We start from the raw sequence: 18,549 nt of genomic DNA on the forward strand, positions 1-18,549 counted from the left end.
TGGATGGGTACCTAGTGACCGGGTCTGCCCAATCTAGCAATTGGGAGGCGGTGTGCTACGAGCTTTTGGGCACCGTTCCGGATAAAATGGATGGAGGTAAGGTGGAGATAGGCTGGTTACGTGCCACCTTCCCCAGTCTGAATGAAAATTCAACCGAGATTGAAAGAATCCGATATGCTCGATCATACATTCTTCAAATAATTGGAGGCTATCTCATGGCCGACACATCACGGAGCCGTGTACATCTAAGGTGGCTGCTAAAACTCGTTGATTTTAGAGCAGCCGGTGAATTTAGTTGGGGGTCTGCCGTCTTGGCAACATTATATCGGGAGATGTGCGGGGCGACCAAACCGAGGAGAGCAAAAATCGGAGGTTGCATGTCACTACTGCAATCATGGGCACGGTTTCGCTTTCCATTTCTACGTCATCGAGTGAACCACCCATATACATTCCCACTCGTAACGAGGTAAATTTTATATTACATTTTGAAATTGATATGTAGATTTTGTGAGAATAAAAGAATGCTAAAAAATTATTTAATTAGGTGGAACCATCCGGCAAGTTATCGTGGAATATCGACTGAACTTGAAGATATACGGCTTCTATTGGAGCAACGCCGAAGGTAGTAAGTATTATTGCAAATAGATATTTCCATACATTCGCTAGTGGATTGATATTTAGTATTTAGTATTATGTATATATGTAATATTTCTATCATGTTCATGTAGTTTCAATGGACACCATACGAGGATCCGGCATCCGGCAAGAATCCGGAAGAGTTTTTACAAAATCCGAACGCAGCACGTGAAAGTGGTGTTGATCAACTATGTAACCGTGGAGCCCCACCAGACAGACAGAGTCCTACGACAGTTTGGATGTAGACAACCGATCCCTACGGGCCCTGAGGAGTTTGACGAGCACCACAAAATCGACCTTCGGCTATTAGGTACGGATTGGTCGTTGTACTGTCAGTGTACACAGAAATGTGGGAAAATCGGAATGAATATCTACCTACTTGGGAACCAATCATCGTTCCTGAGTTAGCGTGCGTTCCAGAATACATGCCATGGTTTAGGGCCCATGGGAAGCCGTATTTACTTACGTCGGAGGAGAGGCGGCAGCAAATACGTGTCGGAAGGGAAAGGCGCGGGCCTCAAAATCCAATGGGACAAAACTACGAGGGCAGCCCCTCAACGAGGCCCAGACATTCACCCGGTTCATCATCAGCGACCATGCAATCACCGTCCCCAACGAGAGCACCAACGCAGTCACCTGGCGCAGCAATTCAACAGATGATACCCACGCATTCACCTTTCCCTATGATGCCAGGTATGTGCATTCGACACCGCTACCGAACATGGGCTGTTCTGTATTTTGTAACACGCTAACTGAGTGTCGGCCAGGGGTCGTGTATACATCTCGAACACCGGACGGAAGTACATCATTTGGTGACGTAAATTGTACATATAACTCAATATAAGTTGCTCCGCTAGCAAGATGAGTCTGCACCATTGCCTCCAAGCTACGAGCACCTTTTATGTCGAACGAGTCATATGTCACCGGATCAACGAAGAACAAAATCGATCGTCATTGATGAACTTTCATTGGCGTGGTTCAAGATTTTACGCCTAATTCTTTTACGGAGTTCATCAAATCTATGTTTTGGCTAAATGACAATGCACCGTATTCTCCGACAAAAAAACAACACCATTCTCGGTGTGGCAAACCTCACCATCGTAGTAAATAACAGCACTAATACGTTCACTCATTTTGAAACTCTAAATTCCCTAACCCTAACCTAAAATGTTTCTGCTCTGAGTTATGCATTCTAAGAAAATTCTCTGCCTAATTTATAGCCTCATTAAACTTGCTCTTCATGGCGAAATCGCGTCCACGAGGGCGTGATTTGACACTATTTGCTCAGAAACGTCAAAAAAAAATTATTTCCTACATGACCAACTGTAGCGAAATCGCGTCCACGAGGGCGCTATTTCACAATTTCTTCTCATATAGCATCCTGGTATCAGCGATTTTATACTATTTCCTCAGAAAACGTCAAAAAAAAATTATTTCTCACATGACCACTGTAGCGAAATCGCGTCCACGAGGCCACTATTTCACAATTTCTTCTTAAATAGCATCCTAGTAGAAGCGATTTCCCACTATTTAACCAGAAACGTCAACTCGGAAAAAAATTTTCCTGGACCCCTAACTCCTAAAAAGCCTACACCCTAAACCTTAAAAGCCATAAAACCCAGGCGTAAAAATCAGGGTCAAAATCGCGTTCCCGATACCGCGCTAAGTGACAGGAGGTTGCGTCCCACGTCGGTAGCGACCTTCCGCCTCGATCCCGACATCGCTCCGACGTGGCGCGATTTTGGGGGAAATGGCCCAGTTCGGTAAATAATTAAAAAACCGGCCTATTTCGGTAATTTTATAAAAAAATTGGCTTTTTTTGGTAAATCCCTCTTGCTATTGCGATTGAAAATTATTTTTAAAAATTTTAGTTTGGAAAAAATGTTTTTTTGTTTAAATGTTGTGAGAAAATGTGATTTATAAATTTTAGGTGTTTGGCATTGATAAAAAATTGTAATGGAAAGTTAAAATCCATATGATATTGGAAATTAAAAAAAAATAATTTAGATCATATTTAATAATTTAACATAATTGTACATAAAAAATAAAATTTAAATACTTTTTAATTAGTAATATCCTTCATGCTTATAGCTATATTCTTAATCTGATTAACCGAAATATTTCTCTCTACACGAGCCAATATGTTTGTCTCATCGTTTCCATCTTCGTCAACAACCATAACAGCTTTATGCTTGTCCCCATCTAAAGTAGTCTGCTGCACAATGACCTGTTGTGATCCCTGGGCCGTACTTCCTGACCCAACTTCCATGCTTCTACTTTCTTTCATGTGGCTTTCTGTTGATGGACTCCCAAGATCATTGCTAGCCCTTTTTATTAACAATCGGTGGCGTAGGCCCATGCGGCCTTCTTACCTTTATTATTCCAAGCAGCTGTATGTGATTCCTGCATGGTGCCAGTTGTCCCTCCCCTAGAATTAGCATCCTGGACGTTATTCTCCTAAATATGTGCCGAGATATCAGCATCCTCCCCCTCATCCAAAAGTGCAAATCGCGAGTTCTCCGTCCTTGCCTTATTCCTCCTCCGGCTAAGCGCCACCTGCATCAAGGACCACAGAGAGAGTTCTCAGTTTGTTCCTCATCCGGTACCACAGGAATGGGATCTGGGCGATTCCTTATTTCATCTCGATTACCAGTCTGATCGATTTGGCAATTATCTTTAAAATGGCCAAAACGACCACATTCGTAGCAAATAGTTGGGAGACCTTCATACTCAACCCGCTGCTTGAACCCGTCAATGCCCAGAAAGGAGATCAACGACTTGTTCAAGTCAATGACAGACGCTATTCTCGCTGCTTGAACCAAAGCACGTTCACTTCAAATGAAAAAACAAATTGAAATCATGGAGGTGTAAGCCGATTTGCTCCATGGATTGGAACATCCAGGCTTGCCAATTCCATCGGAGATGGAAAGAGCGACCGAAAAAGTAAAGAATAAAGAATTTGCTGATGTCGATAGTGATGCTATGGAAGGGGTGGAGGGTACCTCGCACAGAATGTCGTTTAAAGATATGCTGATGTCCAAACAGACGGACGAAGAAGTGGACAGCGATGAGGAAGGATCGGATCTAGGGTTGGGTGATGATATATCTTCATGGTGATGATGTTGAGATTAATATGGATGGAACGTATCCTGACATTTGCTTTTCAGAGCGGGTTCATGATTTAATTAATCAGAGTATGAAACAAACTGTGGTTGTTAAACTGCTGATTGGTTATAGAGGGCTTCATGGAAGGCTTAAGAGCTTGTGGGATCGAGAACCAAGAGGATTATAACAGGACATTATCTGGATGATCTTGGATGGTGTACGGGCACTATCTACTAGTGCAGCCTTGGAGTTGTGAGTTTTCTACGGCTGAATCTCATCCCTCAAAAATCATTGCTTGGATCCGCCTCCCGAGTTTGCCGTATAGGTATTGCAGAGATAATTGGGATTATAACACCACCCTTGGCAATTACAATATACATCAAAGTTATTCTATTATTGATGAACACTGAATTAATTAAAAATAAAGCATAAAGCCAAGACAATTACAATATGCATCAAATTTATTCTATTATTTATGAATACTGAATTAATTAAAAACAAAGCATAAATGCCTATATTTATAGGCTTACAAAGAAATTACCTTTTAACACAAAAATAGCTAACAACTTATTCAATTAAACTGAAAATCTGGAACTAACAAAGTTTCTATCAAGATACTTGGTCAACTAAACAACCTATTACTTTGAATTAATTCTCAACACTCTCCCTTAATTCAAAGTTGCAGACACCAAGTTGACTTCTAAAATAGCTGAACTTCTCATTTGATAAAGCCTTTGTTAACACATCTGCTAGCTGCTCTTGGGTGCTGCAATACTCCAAAGATATCTCCTCTTTTGCTACCAAATCACGAATGAAATGATAACGAATATCGATGTGCTTTGTTCTACTATGAAATGTTGGATTCTTTGTCATGGAGATAGTTGATTTGTTGTCACAAAATATCTCTGTTGCATATTTCTGCTCTTGTTGAAGATTAGCTAACACTCTCCTTAGCCAAATAGCTTGACAAGCTGCCACAGTTGCTACTACATACTCAGCCTCTAAGGTTGACAATGCTATTGTAGCTTGCTTCTTAGAACTCGAAGTGATCACCCCTGAACTTAGAGTGAAAACATTTGCTAATACACTTCTTTTATCATCTAAAGAACTTACCCAATCACTGTCTGTGAACCCACACAATCTGAAATTTGAAGTTTTTGAGTACCAAATGCCATACTCCAAAGTTCCAGCAATGTACCGCAAGACCCGTTTTGCTGCTCCATAATGAACCTTTGAAGGTTGCTGCATAAACCTAGAAATAACACCAATAGGAAATCCAATATCGGGCCTAGTGTGAATCAAATAAATTAAACCTCCAACCAAGCTTTTGAACCTCATTGCATCTGCCATTTCTTCTCCATCTTCTAGTTGTAATTTCTCATTGATATTCATGGGTGTAGCTGTAGGCTTGGAATTAAGCATGCCAAAATTATTAAGAAGATCCTTGGCATATTTTCTTTGTGAGATAAAAATTCCATCTTCAGCTTGATGAACTTCAAGACCAAGGAAATAATGCAATAAACCCATATCCGAGATCTCGAATTCATTCATCATTTGAGACTTAAACTCATCAATAAAAAAGTTAGAGGAACTAGTATAAATGATATCATCAACGTAAAGACAAACAATGATGAAATCATTTTTACCTTCCTTTTTCACATACAATGTGGGCTCATTCTCACTTCTAATGTACCCTTTCTTCTGAAGATACCTAATGATCTTGCTGTACCATGCTCGAGGGGCATGCTTCAATCCGTACAACGCCTTTTTCAACTTGTACACCTTTGTTTCGTTGCCCTTCTCTATGAAACCTTTTGGTTGTGCTACATAAACCTTATCTTGTAGATCTCCATTGAGGAATGCTGATTTGACATCAAATTGAAACATGCCATTGCAATTGTGCAGCCAATGCTAGAACAAGCCTCACCGTTTCGAACTGAGCTACCGGAGAGAAGGTTTCTTCGAAATCAACACCATATTACTATGCATAACCTTTCGCCACAAGACGAGCTTTGTGCTTTTGGATGTTCCATCTGCACCAAATTTTGTCTTGAACACCCACTTCAAACTAATTGCATTTTTGTCTTCCGGCAAGTCGACCATCTCCCAAGTTCCATTCTTTTCGATGGATTTCATCTCCTCCATCATCGTCTTTTGCTATTATTCCTTATCAGCAGCTTTTTCATAATACAGAGGATCCGCAACAGCTAGAGCAAATTGACAAGATGCATAAGTGTCATCAGTATATTTCAGATTCAGCTTTCTGACCCTTGTTGATCTCCTTAGTTGAATTGGTTCTTCAGAAGACTCTTCAAGTGTTGTAGATGTTGGTGGTGCCAACTCTTGCTTTTCATCTGGAGAATCTTCAATGGGAAAAGAAATCTCTTGTTGTACTTGTTCTATAGTCATATCCCAGCTTGCATTTTCATCAAACACTACATCTCTTCTACTTGAAATGTAACAGCCAGATTTCGACTCTAATCGGACATAGTGGTTTCGGGACCACAAGTCTGAGTAAAAAAAAATTTAATATTATTTTGTGTGTTTATTTTGTGTGCATTTGATTGTGTGAAATTTTCGGGTTTTAATTTCGTCGTTTAAGCGTCCGATTTAATAAAAGGGCTTAATCGTGTAAAATGAAAATTTAGGGGTTAATTATAAAAGCACCTAATTGTTGATGTCTTTTTAAATGGGAGGATTTATGATGCAATAAGACCCTCAAGTAGATAGTGGGTGGCATATGACATAATTGACCTTAATATATATGTTATATATATATATTTATTATAATAAAGTTAATTTAGTCAATTGTTAAATTAAACATTATAATCAAAATAAATGATGAAAAGATGAATGTTTTCATCTTTTCTTAGCCGAATTCATGCAAAAGAAAAAAGAAAAGAAGCCAAGCAATATTCGGCCATTTTGAAGCTTGATTTAGGTTAGTTCTTTGTTCGGTTTTTGATAATTTTTACGTTTTTGAGATCGTTGCTTCGAATACTATCTGACCCATGTTTGAATTTTTGATTTTGATGAATATTTTGAGTTGTTCCATTGATGAATATTTGTGTTATGTGATGTTTGATGATGAATATATTTAGATCGAGAACCAAAGAAATCGGAGTTAGATCGGGGAAAAGCCAAATTAGTCGAATAATCGTCCGACTTCGATTTTCCATCATCCGAGGTAAGTCTATTAGCAAATTCACGTTATCAAATCAATATATATATATATATATATAAGTACATTTATTTTATAATTAATGAGCTATAACTAAAAGTATAAAATTGATGTTAGTTTATGTGTGAATCTTATACATATATATATGATGTTCGAATAGGTATGTATATAAAAGTATAAATTTTGGATTCAATTAAAAGTTCAGATGTTATGGTTGTGTTTATATAATGTACGAATATATATATGTGTATAATATATATATATATATTTAAATTCTTGATCTTAATTGAAGTATGAATGTTATATAAGTTCATAAAAGATTCGAATATATTAAGGTATATACATGTATAAATTTTTTGGTTTTAATCAAAGGTATATATATATATAATATATTTATATATATATGTGGATCGAACAAGCACGCATATACATGTATGATACCTTATATGGAGTTGAGTATGAAATTAGGGATGTATATATTAGATTCGAATATGTATGAGTATACAAGTATAAATTCATGTTTTGATTATAAGTATGTAATTATGTATGTATATGATAGACTCAAATATATATAAATGTATTCGGTTGAATCATTGAATTATCAAGTTTGAAATTGGTGATTTGAATCAGGTTATAAACCTAGCAGGCTAAGTGCCGGTGATCTGAATCAGGCTATAAGCCTAGCAGGCTAAGTGCCGGTGATCTGAATCAAAGGAACGAAGTTATTAGCTTAGATTATTTTAATATGTTCGAATGCGAAATGTATATTATTTAAGTATAATGGAAGTTAAATATTATGATGGTAGTAGTTGAATCTATAATATAAAGATATATATATATATATATATATAAATGTATTCGGTTGAATCATTGAATTATCAAGTTTGGAATTGGTGATTTGAATCAGGTTATAAACCTAGCAGGCTAAGTGCCGGTGATCTGAATCAGGCTATAAGCCTAGCAGGCTAAGTGCCGGTGATCTGAATCAAGCTATAAGCCTAGTAGGCTAAGTGCCGGTGATATGAATCAGGTTATAAACCTAGCAGGCTAAGTGCCGGTGATCTGAATATGTTAAATTAAGTGATTATATGCATTTGATATATATATATATATAAATATATAAATATATAAATATATAAATGATTTTAGTTTATTTTAACTTAATGATGGAATAAGTATAAGTATATATATATGAATTTTTGCTTATAACATACTAAGCTTTAATAGCTTAATGTGTGTTTGTATTTGTTTACCTCTGTTTTATAGATTTTGGAGTCGCGTTCAGAGCTCGGGGATCGTCAAAGATAGTCTATCACACTATCGACCGTCTTTGGTATTTTATATATTTTGAATTGAACCTATGGCATGTATAGTCCAGTTAATATGTTTAATTTTGGGATATGTGAATATGAGCCATGCGAAAATGGCTTACTCATTTTGATTAAGCTTGGTTTTATATTTTGATCTATTTGGTATATATATAATGTTTAAGCTTATGCAAATTTGGTTATTTATATGGAAGTGTGATGTGTTTAGTATATTTGTTAATAGTTGTATAAAATAGTTATATTTAAGCCTATTTCAAAAATAATATGTGTATTATATGTATATGATGTATTGTGTATATCTTGCCCAATTTTTGTGTATAAGAGTCATGTCCAAGCAGGGTAGATTACTTAATTTTGTAATATGTAGTATAATTAGTAAATTGAAATGAAATACATGCTTGGATAAATGTTTGGTTTATGATATCAAATTTTGATTAGGTAAATGATAATGATATGGATGAATTGTTGAAACGTGGTTAGTATATGAAATTTGATTAAAGGTGCATGTTTGATTTTAATTGGTTATGTGATAATATATATATGGAATGGAATTTTGTGGTTGAGTTAAAAAAATATATAAAAATACTAATAATAATAATTTTGGGTCAGATTTTGATCGGTAATGCTTCGTAACTCTAATCCGGCGACGGACACGGGTCGAGGTGTTACATTTGATTGGTATCAGAGCTACGGTTTAGTCGATTCTAGGACTAACGTAGCATGTATGAGTCTAGCTATACATGCCATATTTTATACTGAGATAGTGTGATGACTTCTGACATCTAAAAATGTGTTTTCGTATAGTAATGGATCCTGATCGAGCCGTAGCTGATGATGTTGAGAGTATAGCGCTTGCTCCCGCGCAAGGGACAGAGCCGGTTGATTCTCGACTGACCTCGAGTAACCAGGAGAGAGAGGCTAAACAAGCCTTTTACCAAATGATGAATGACTGGTTTACTCAATATGTCCGAACTAATCTGGTTGCACAACAACCTCCTCCCCCGACTAATCCATCTTCGGTTCCTGTTATACCTCAAGTAAGTAATCCGATGATATTACTTAAGCCTCCTGTTGATAAAATTTGAAAACACGGGGCCGAAGAGTTCAGAGCTACTTATGATGATGATGCTGAGCGAGCTGAATTCTGGCTCGATAACACTATTCGAGTATTTGATGAGTTATCTTGCACCCCTGATGAGTGCTTGAAATGTGCCATATCTTTGCTACGGGACACTGCATATCACTGGTGAAATACACTAGTATCGGTGGTTCCGAAAGAGCGAGTGACCTTGGAATTTTTTCAGACTGAATTTCGTAAGAAATACATCAGTCAGAGGTTCATTGATCAGAAACGCAAGGAATTTCTTGAATTGAAACAGGGTCAGATGACAGTGACAGAATATGAGCGGAAATTTGTGAGACTCAGTAGATATGCTCGAGAATGTGTTTCAACTGAAGCTATTATGTGTAAAAGATTTGAAGATGGGCTGAATGAAGATATTAAACTGTTAGTTGGCATACTTGGGATAAAAGAGTTCGTAGTACTTGTGGAACGAGCTTGTAAAGCTGAGGAGCTCGGGAAAGAGAAGAGAAAAGCTGATTATGAAGCTCGAGATTCCCATAAAAGATCATTTAGTAAATCATTCCAGTCGGCCTCAAGGAAATCCAGAGAGGATCATAGTCGATCTAAAGCTACTGCAGGGTTTTCTAAACATGATCGAGATCGACCCCCTGTGAGTTCACGAGCTACTTCAGTTGCTAGCGTTGGTAGTGTTCGACAAAATAGATCAGAGTGCAAGCATTGTGGGAAATGGCATCCTGGAGATTGTAGATTACATGATCGGTCTTGCTTTAAGTGTGGTTCAAAGGATCATTTCATTCGAGAGTGTCTGATGATAGCTGAGCAAAATACTGTACAGGGTACCAGATCGAGTAATGTGTCAGTACGAGGTAGACCACCCAGGCATACGGGTAATGTAAGTGGTAGTCAGAGAGAGACAAATGACACGGCAGTTCGATCTGAGGCTCATGCACCTGCCAGAGCATATGCCATCCGTGCTCGAAAGGAGGCTTCTTCTCCAGATGTTATTATTGGTACTTTCACTCTTTATGATACTAATGTTATTGCATTAATTGATCCTGGTTCGACTCATTCTTATGTGTGTGAGACTTTAGTATTCAGTAAGACTTTACCTGTTGAGTCTACTGAGTTTGTAATTAAAGTATCGAACCCCATGGGCCGGTGTGTTTTGGTTGACAAAGTGTGCAAGAATTGTCCGTTGATGATTCGAGATTTATGTTTTCCAGCTGATTTGATGTTGTTGCCATTCGACGAGTTTGATATAATTCTGGGTATGGATTGGTTAACTCTGCATGATGCTATAGTAAACTGCAAACGGAAAACTATTTATCTACGGTGTCAAAATGATGGGATTATTCGGATTGAATCTAATGATCTGAATGGTTTACCAGCAATAATATCCTTGATGTTGGCTCAGAAGTATGTGAGAAAAGGTTGTGAAGCTTACCTTGCATTTGTTCTTGATAGTAAAGTAATCGAAAATAAGATTGAATCCGTGCCAGTAGTGTGTGAGTATTCAGACGTGTTTCCTAAAGAATTACCGGGTTTGCCACCTATTCGAGAGGTAGAGTTTGGTATTGAGTTAGTACCAGGGACGACTCCAATTTCGATAGCTCCGTACAGTATGGCACTGATCGAATTAAAAGAATTGAAAGTACAGTTGCAAGAGTTGACTGATAAAGGTTTTACACGACCGAGTTTCTCTCCTTGGGGTGCACCAGTTCTATTTGTGAAAAAAAAAGACGGAATGATGAGAATGTGTATTGATTACCGACAACTCAATAAGGTGACTATAAAGAATAAATATCCGTTGCCACGTATTGATGATTTGTTCGATCAGCTAAAAGAGGCTTCAGTGTTTTCGAAGATAGATTTGAGATCGGGTTACTATCAGTTGCGAGTTAAAGACTCTGATGTGCCAAAAACATCTTTCCGAACAAGGTACGGACATTACGGGTTCCTGGTTATGCCTTTCGGACTTACTAATGCACCTGCTGTTTTCATGGATTTGATGAATCGGATCTTTAGATAGTATCTGGATCGGTTTGTGGTAGTATTTATAGATGACATTTTGATCTACTCTCGTGACAAAACTGAGCATGTCGAACATCTGAGACTTGTGTTACAAACTTTGCGAGATAAACAGTTGTATGCAAAGTTTAGTAAATGTGAGTTCTGGTTACGTGAAGTTAGTTTTTTGGGCCATGTTGTATCAGCATCGGGTATTCGGGTTGATCTGAATAAAATTTCAGCTATACTTGATTGGAATCCTCCGAAAAATGTCTCAGAAGTTCGAAGCTTTCTGGGGCTCGCTGGTTATTATAGACGGTTCGTCAAAGGGTTCTCTATGATTGCGACCTCGATGACAAAGTTACTACAAAAAGACGTTAAGTTCGAGTGGTCAGAAAAGTGTCAGAAAAGTTTTGATCAGTTGAAAGTTCTTTTGACCGAAGCTCCAGTCTTAGTTCAGCCAGAATCGAGTAAAGAGTTTGTTATCTATAGTGATGCATCTTTAAATGATTTGGCCTGTGTTTTAATGCAGGAAGGCAATGTTGTAGCCTATGCCTCGAGACAGTTAAAGCCGCACGAAAAGAACTATCCGACTCACGATCTGGAATTGGCCGCTATTGTATTTGCGTTGAAAATATGGCGCCACTATCTGTTTGGCGAGAAATGTCATGTTTATTCAGATCACAAAAGCCTGAAGTATTTGATGACCCAGAAATATTTGAATTTGAGACAGCGTCGATGGTTAGAATTGCTAAAAGATTACGAGCTTGTGATTGACTATCATCCGGGAAAGGCTAATGTTGTTGCTGATGCCCTAAGTCGAAAAACATTATTTACTTTGCGCGCAATGAACGTACATATGGCTATGTCTGATGATGGAGCGATAGTAGCTGAGTTGAAAGTAAAACCGTTATTTGTTCAATAGATTTGTGAAGCTTAGAAAGCCGATGATGATTTAATTGCAAAACGAACTCAGTGTGACTTAAATGTTGATTCAGAGTTTCTAGTTGATGCTGAGGATTGTTTGAGATTCAGAAACCGATTATGTGTTCCGAAAAATCCAGAGTTAATTCAGATGATTTTGAATGAAGCCCATAATAGTCGATTTTCTGTTCATCCGGGTAGCACGAAAATGTATAATGATCTGAAACAACACTATTGGTGGCATGGTATGAAACGAAACATTTCTGACTTTGTTTCGAAATGTTTAATATGTCAGTAGGTAAAAACCGAGCATTAGGTACCTTCTGGATTGCTTCAGCTGATCATGATACCTGAATGGAAATGGGATAGAGTTACGATGGATTTTGTATCCAGTTTACCGTTGACACCGAGCAAGAAAGATGCAATCTGGGTTATTGTTGATAGGTTGACAAAATCGGCACACTTTATGCCAATTCGCACAGATTTTTCGCTCGATAAACTTGCTGAATTGTATGTTTCTCAAATTGTGAGATTGCATGGTGTGCCTATTTCTATTGTTTTAGATAGAGACCCGAGATTCACATCGCGATTTTGGAAGAAACTATAAGATGCTTTAGGTATGAAACTACATTTTAGCACAGCTTTTCATCCACAAACAGATGGTCAATCTGAGTGAATCATTCAAATACTTGAGGATATGTTGAGATGTTGCATTCTCGATTTTGAAGGTACGTGGGAGCGATACTTACCTTTGATTGAATTTGCTTATAATAATAGCTTTCAATCTAGTATCAAAATGGCACCTTATGAGGCTTTGTACGGTCGTAAATGTCGTACACCATTGTATTGGACCGAGCTCAGTGAAAATAAGATACACGGGGTTGATTTGATTAAAGAGACCGAACAGAAAGTGAAAGTGATTCGGGACAGTCTGAAATCAGCATCGGATCGTCAAAAATCTTATGCGGATTTGAAAAGAAATGATATAGAGTTTCAGATCGGGGACAAAGTGTTTTTGAAAGTATCACCATGGAAGAAAGTACTCAGATTCGGTCGTAAAGGCAAATTGAGTCCGAGATTCATTGGACCGTATGAGATTATAGAGCGTGTCAGACCGGTTGCTTATAGATTGATGTTACCACCTGAGCTAGAAAAGATTCACAATGTATTTCATGTTTCGATGCTCCGTAGATACCGATCTGATCCTTCACATGTGATTAGTCCGATGGAGATTGAAATTAACTCTGATATGTCATATGAAGAAGAACCGATTAGCATTCTAGCTCGTGAGATCAAAGAATTACGAAATAAGAAAATTTCGTTAGTTAAAGTATTGTGGCATAAACACGGAGTTGAAGAAGCAACTTGGGAGTCAGAAGATACAATGAAAGAGCGTTATCCAAACCTATTCACCGGTAAGATTTTCGGGGACGAAAATCCCTAAAGGGGTGGAGAGTTGTAACAGCCCGATTTCGACTCTAATCGGACATAGTGGTTTCGGGACCACAAGTTTGAGTCAAAAAAAATTAATATTATTTTGTGTGTTTATTTTGTGTGCATTTGATTGTGTGAAATTTTCGGGTTTTAATTTCGTCGTTTAAGCGTCCGATTTAATAAAAGGGCTTAATCGCGTAAAATGAAAATTTAGGGGTTAATTATAAAAGCACCTAATTGTTGATGTCTTTTTAAATGGGAGGATTTATGATGCAATAAGACCATAAAGTAGATAGTGGGTGGCATATGACATAATTGACCTTAATATATATGTTATATATATTTATTATAATAAGGTTAATTTAGTCAATTGTTAAATTAAACATTATAATCAAAATAAATGATGAAAAGATGAATGTTTTCATCTTTTCAATCTTTTCTTAGCCGAATTCATGCAAAAGAAAAAAGAAAAGAAGCCAAGCAATATTCAGCCATTTTGAAGCTTGATTTAGGTTAGTTCTTTGTTCGGTTTTTGATAATTTTTACGTTTTTGAGATCGTTGCTTCGAATACTATCCGACCCATGTTTGAATTTTTGATTTTGATGAATATTTTGAGTTGTTCCATTGATGAGTATTTGTGTTATGTGATGTTTGATGATGAATATATTTAGATCGAGAACCAAAGAAATCGGAGTTAGATTAGGGAAAAGCCAAATTAGTCGAATAATCGTCCGACTTCGATTTTCCATCATCCGAGGTAAGCCTATTAGCAAATTCATGTTATCAAATCAATATATATATATATATATATATATATATATATATATATATAAGTACATTTATTTAATAATTAATGAGCTATGACTAAAAGTATAAATTTTATGTTAGTTTATGTGTGAATCTTATACATATATATATGATGTTGAATAGGTATGTATATAAAAGTATAAATTTTGGATTCAATTAAAAGTTCAGATGTTATGGTTGTGTTTATATAATGTACGAATATATATATGTGTGTAATATATATATATATATATATATATATTTAAATTCTTGATCTTAATTGAAGTATGAATGTTATATAAGTTCATAAAAGATTGAATATATTAAGGTATATACATGTATAATTTTTTGGTTTTTAATCAAAGGTATATATATATATATATAAAATATATTTATATATATATATGTGGATCGAACAAGCACGCATATACATGTATGATACCTTATATGGAGTTGAGTATGAAATTAGGGATGTATCTATTAGATTCGAATATGTATGAGTATACAAGTATAAATTCATGTTTTGATTATAAGTATGTAATTATATATGTATATGATAGACTCAAATATATATAAATGTATTCGGTTGAATCATTGAATTATCAAGTTTGAAATTGGTGATTTGAATCAGGTTATAAACCTAGCAGGCTAAGTGCCGGTGATCTGAATCAGGCTATAAGCCTAGCAGGCTAAGTGCCGGTGATCTGAATCAAAGGAACGAAGTTATTAGCTTAGATTATTTTAATATGTTCGAATGTGAAATGTATATTATTTAAGTATAATGGAAGTTAAATATTATGATGGTAGTAGTTGAATCTATAATATAAAGATATATATATATATATATAAATGCATTCGGTTGAATCATTGAATTATCAAGTTTGGAATTGGTGATTTGAATCAGGTTATAAACCTAGCAGGCTAAGTGCCGGTGATCTGAATCAGGCTATAAGCCTAGCAGGCTAAGTGCCGGTGATCTGAATCAGGCTATAAGCCTAGTAGGCTAAGTGCCGGTGATATGAATCAGGTTATAAACCTAGCAGGCTAAGTGCCGGTGATCTGAATATGTTAAATTAAGTGATTATAAGCATTTGATATATATATAAATATATAAATATATAAATTTATAAATGATTTTGGTTTATTTTAACTTAATGATGGAATAAGTATAAGTATATATATATGAATTTTTGCTTATGACTTACTAAGCTTTAATAGCTTAATGTGTGTTTGTATTTGTTTACCTCTGTTTTATAGATTTTGGAGTCGCGTTACGAGCTCGGGGATCGTCAGCATAGTCTATCACACTATCGACCGTCTTTGGTATTTTATATATTTTGAATTCGAACCTATGGCATGTATAGTCCAGTTAATATGTTTAATTTTGGGATATGTGAATATGAGCCATGCGAAAATGGCTTACTCATTTTGATTAAGCTTGGTTTTATATTTTTGATCTATTTGGTATATATATATAATGTTTAAGCTTATGCAAATTTCGGTTATTTATATGGAAGTGTGATGTGTTTAGTATATTTGTTAATAGTTGTATAAAATAGTTATATTTAAGCCTATTTCGAAAATAATATGTGTATTATATGTATATGATGTATTGTGTATATACTGCCCAATTTTTGTGTATAAGAGTTGTCCAAACAGGGTAGATTACTTAATTTTGTAATATGTAGTATAATTAGTAAATTGAAATGAAATAAATGCTTGGATAAATGTTTGATTTATGATATCAAATTTTGATTAGGTAAATGATAATGATATGGATGAATTGTTGAAACGTGGTTAGTATATGAAATTTGATTAAAGGTGCATGTTTGATTTTAATTGGTTATGTGATAATATATATATGGAATGGAATTTTGTGGTTGAGTTAAAAATATATATATAAAAATACTAATAATAATAATTTTGGGTCGGATTTTGATCGGTAATGCCTCGTAACTCTAATCCGGCGACGGACACGGGTCGGGGTGTTACATGAAAATTTTCCACTATGAGGGTTATACAATCTATATGCTTTGGATTGAGTACAATAACCAATAAAAATATATTTTTCAGATTTTTCATCAAGTTTTTTACGAGCATGAGAATTTACCAAAGCATAAGCAACACACCAAAAATTCTTCAATGACTTACATTGGGTTTCCTACCACAGCAAGCTTTATATGGAATTTTGTTCATGATAGCCCTTGTTGGTGAGAGATTCAGTAGATAGACTGATGTTGCCACAACTTCTGCCCAAAACTGATTTGAGAGTCCCTTTGCTTGTAACATGCTTTTTGCCATCTCCACAACAGTTCGGTTCTTCCGCTCAGTGACACCGTTCTACTTTGGAGTGTAAGGAATTGTTAACTCCCTACGGATGCCATTGTCTTCACAAAACAGATTTGTAACATCCCGATTTTGGGCCTAGTCAGAACAGTGGTTTTGAGACCACAAATTCGATGAGGGAAAGTATTATTTTTATTATATTTTTATGGTCTAAAATTTCACAGAAAGATTTCGTAAAAATTTCGTTCGAAAATTTCGACGTTTGGGCACTCAATTTGGTCAAAAGGACTAAATTGTAAATAATACAAAAGTTGAATTTTATGTGTTAAAGGTGTTAATCAGTTATGAAATTATAAATTGGGGGTTCTTATGTGGTAATTAGACAATTAGTTAATTGATGGACAAAAATAGATATAAGAAATGGGTGAAATAGATTTTTTTAAATAGGGGCATTTTAGTCATTTAGAAATTAAATGAATTAAAAAGTGAAAATAAGGCCAAAATTGTGTCCATCTTCTCCATGCTTGGCCGAATGTCTCTAAGACTCCATAGCTAGGGTTTTGGCCACTTTCAAGCTTGATTATCAAGAAAGACGAGAAGTCAACCTAAATCGGGGAAAGGAAAAGATCGTGGAGTAAATTGCAAAAATTACAATATTTTACACCGAGGTAAGTATGCATGTGAATTAATGTGTTATTTTAATTTTATTCAATATATTGTTGAGATTTGATTGAATATAGAATAAATATTTGATGTAGATCATAAAAAAGTGGTTAAGTTTGAGAAATGTGGTAAAATGTTGAAAAACAAGGTTTCCGATTGAACACTCGGAATAGACCGGAATACATTGAATAAAAAGGGGTCGCTAAGTGCAAATTCCCCGAAGGGTTGCTAAGTGCTGATTCCCCGAATTATTGACTCTAAAGGTGGTTGCTAAGTGCTGACTCCACCATATCTTTGATTGTGAAAGGGGTTGCTATGTGTTGATTCCCCGTATCACTGAATTTAAGGTGGTTGCTAAGTGCTGAATCCACCGAGTAATGAATAATATTCCGAGTGTTCAACAGGGAAATTGGAAAAGTGAATGTACATATGAAATGGACAAGATTATGTGAGGAATATTGGGTTTGATATTTAATTGACCCATATGTAAGATGGTATGAAATATCAAAACTATAAGAGAGTAAATTTAGAAATAAGACAGTTTAGAACAACAGCAATTGAGCAACTTTGAAAATTCACCATAAATGGTGGAAATTGAATTATAGGCTGAATAATATATGAAATTGAAGCTAAATGAGTCTATTTTCATATGAAAGAAACAAGCAAGCAAAAGAGTCATATATTTTGAAATATTTGAATTTTAGTGAGACAGGGTTGAATTGATTTCGAAAGCCCCTGTTCCAACTTTGGAAAATTACCAAAAATTGTAAAAAAATAATTATGGTTTGTAATTTACATGTTGAATTTCTAAATGAGTCTATTTTCAAGAGAAACAAGCAAGAACATCGTTTGAATTCTGTACAAAGAGTTATGTAAATTTTAGTAAAGAGAGGTCAGAGCTGTCGAGCAGTGAAACAGGGGAATATTTAAAGAATAAACTGTACTAATTGGCTAAACAAAAAATTCTAAAAATTTTATGGTAGAAAGGTATACAAGTCTAGTTTCAAGGAAAATTTATGGAACTTAATTTGGAGCCCTGTAGCTACAGATAAAAATAAATTAGTGACCGTGATGCAGAAAAACAACTTGCTGGAAATTGAACAAACAATGAAAT

Source organism: Gossypium raimondii, chromosome 12 (assembly GCF_025698545.1).
Source record: "Gossypium raimondii isolate GPD5lz chromosome 12, ASM2569854v1, whole genome shotgun sequence".
NCBI classification, from domain to species: Eukaryota; Viridiplantae; Streptophyta; class Magnoliopsida; order Malvales; family Malvaceae; genus Gossypium; species Gossypium raimondii.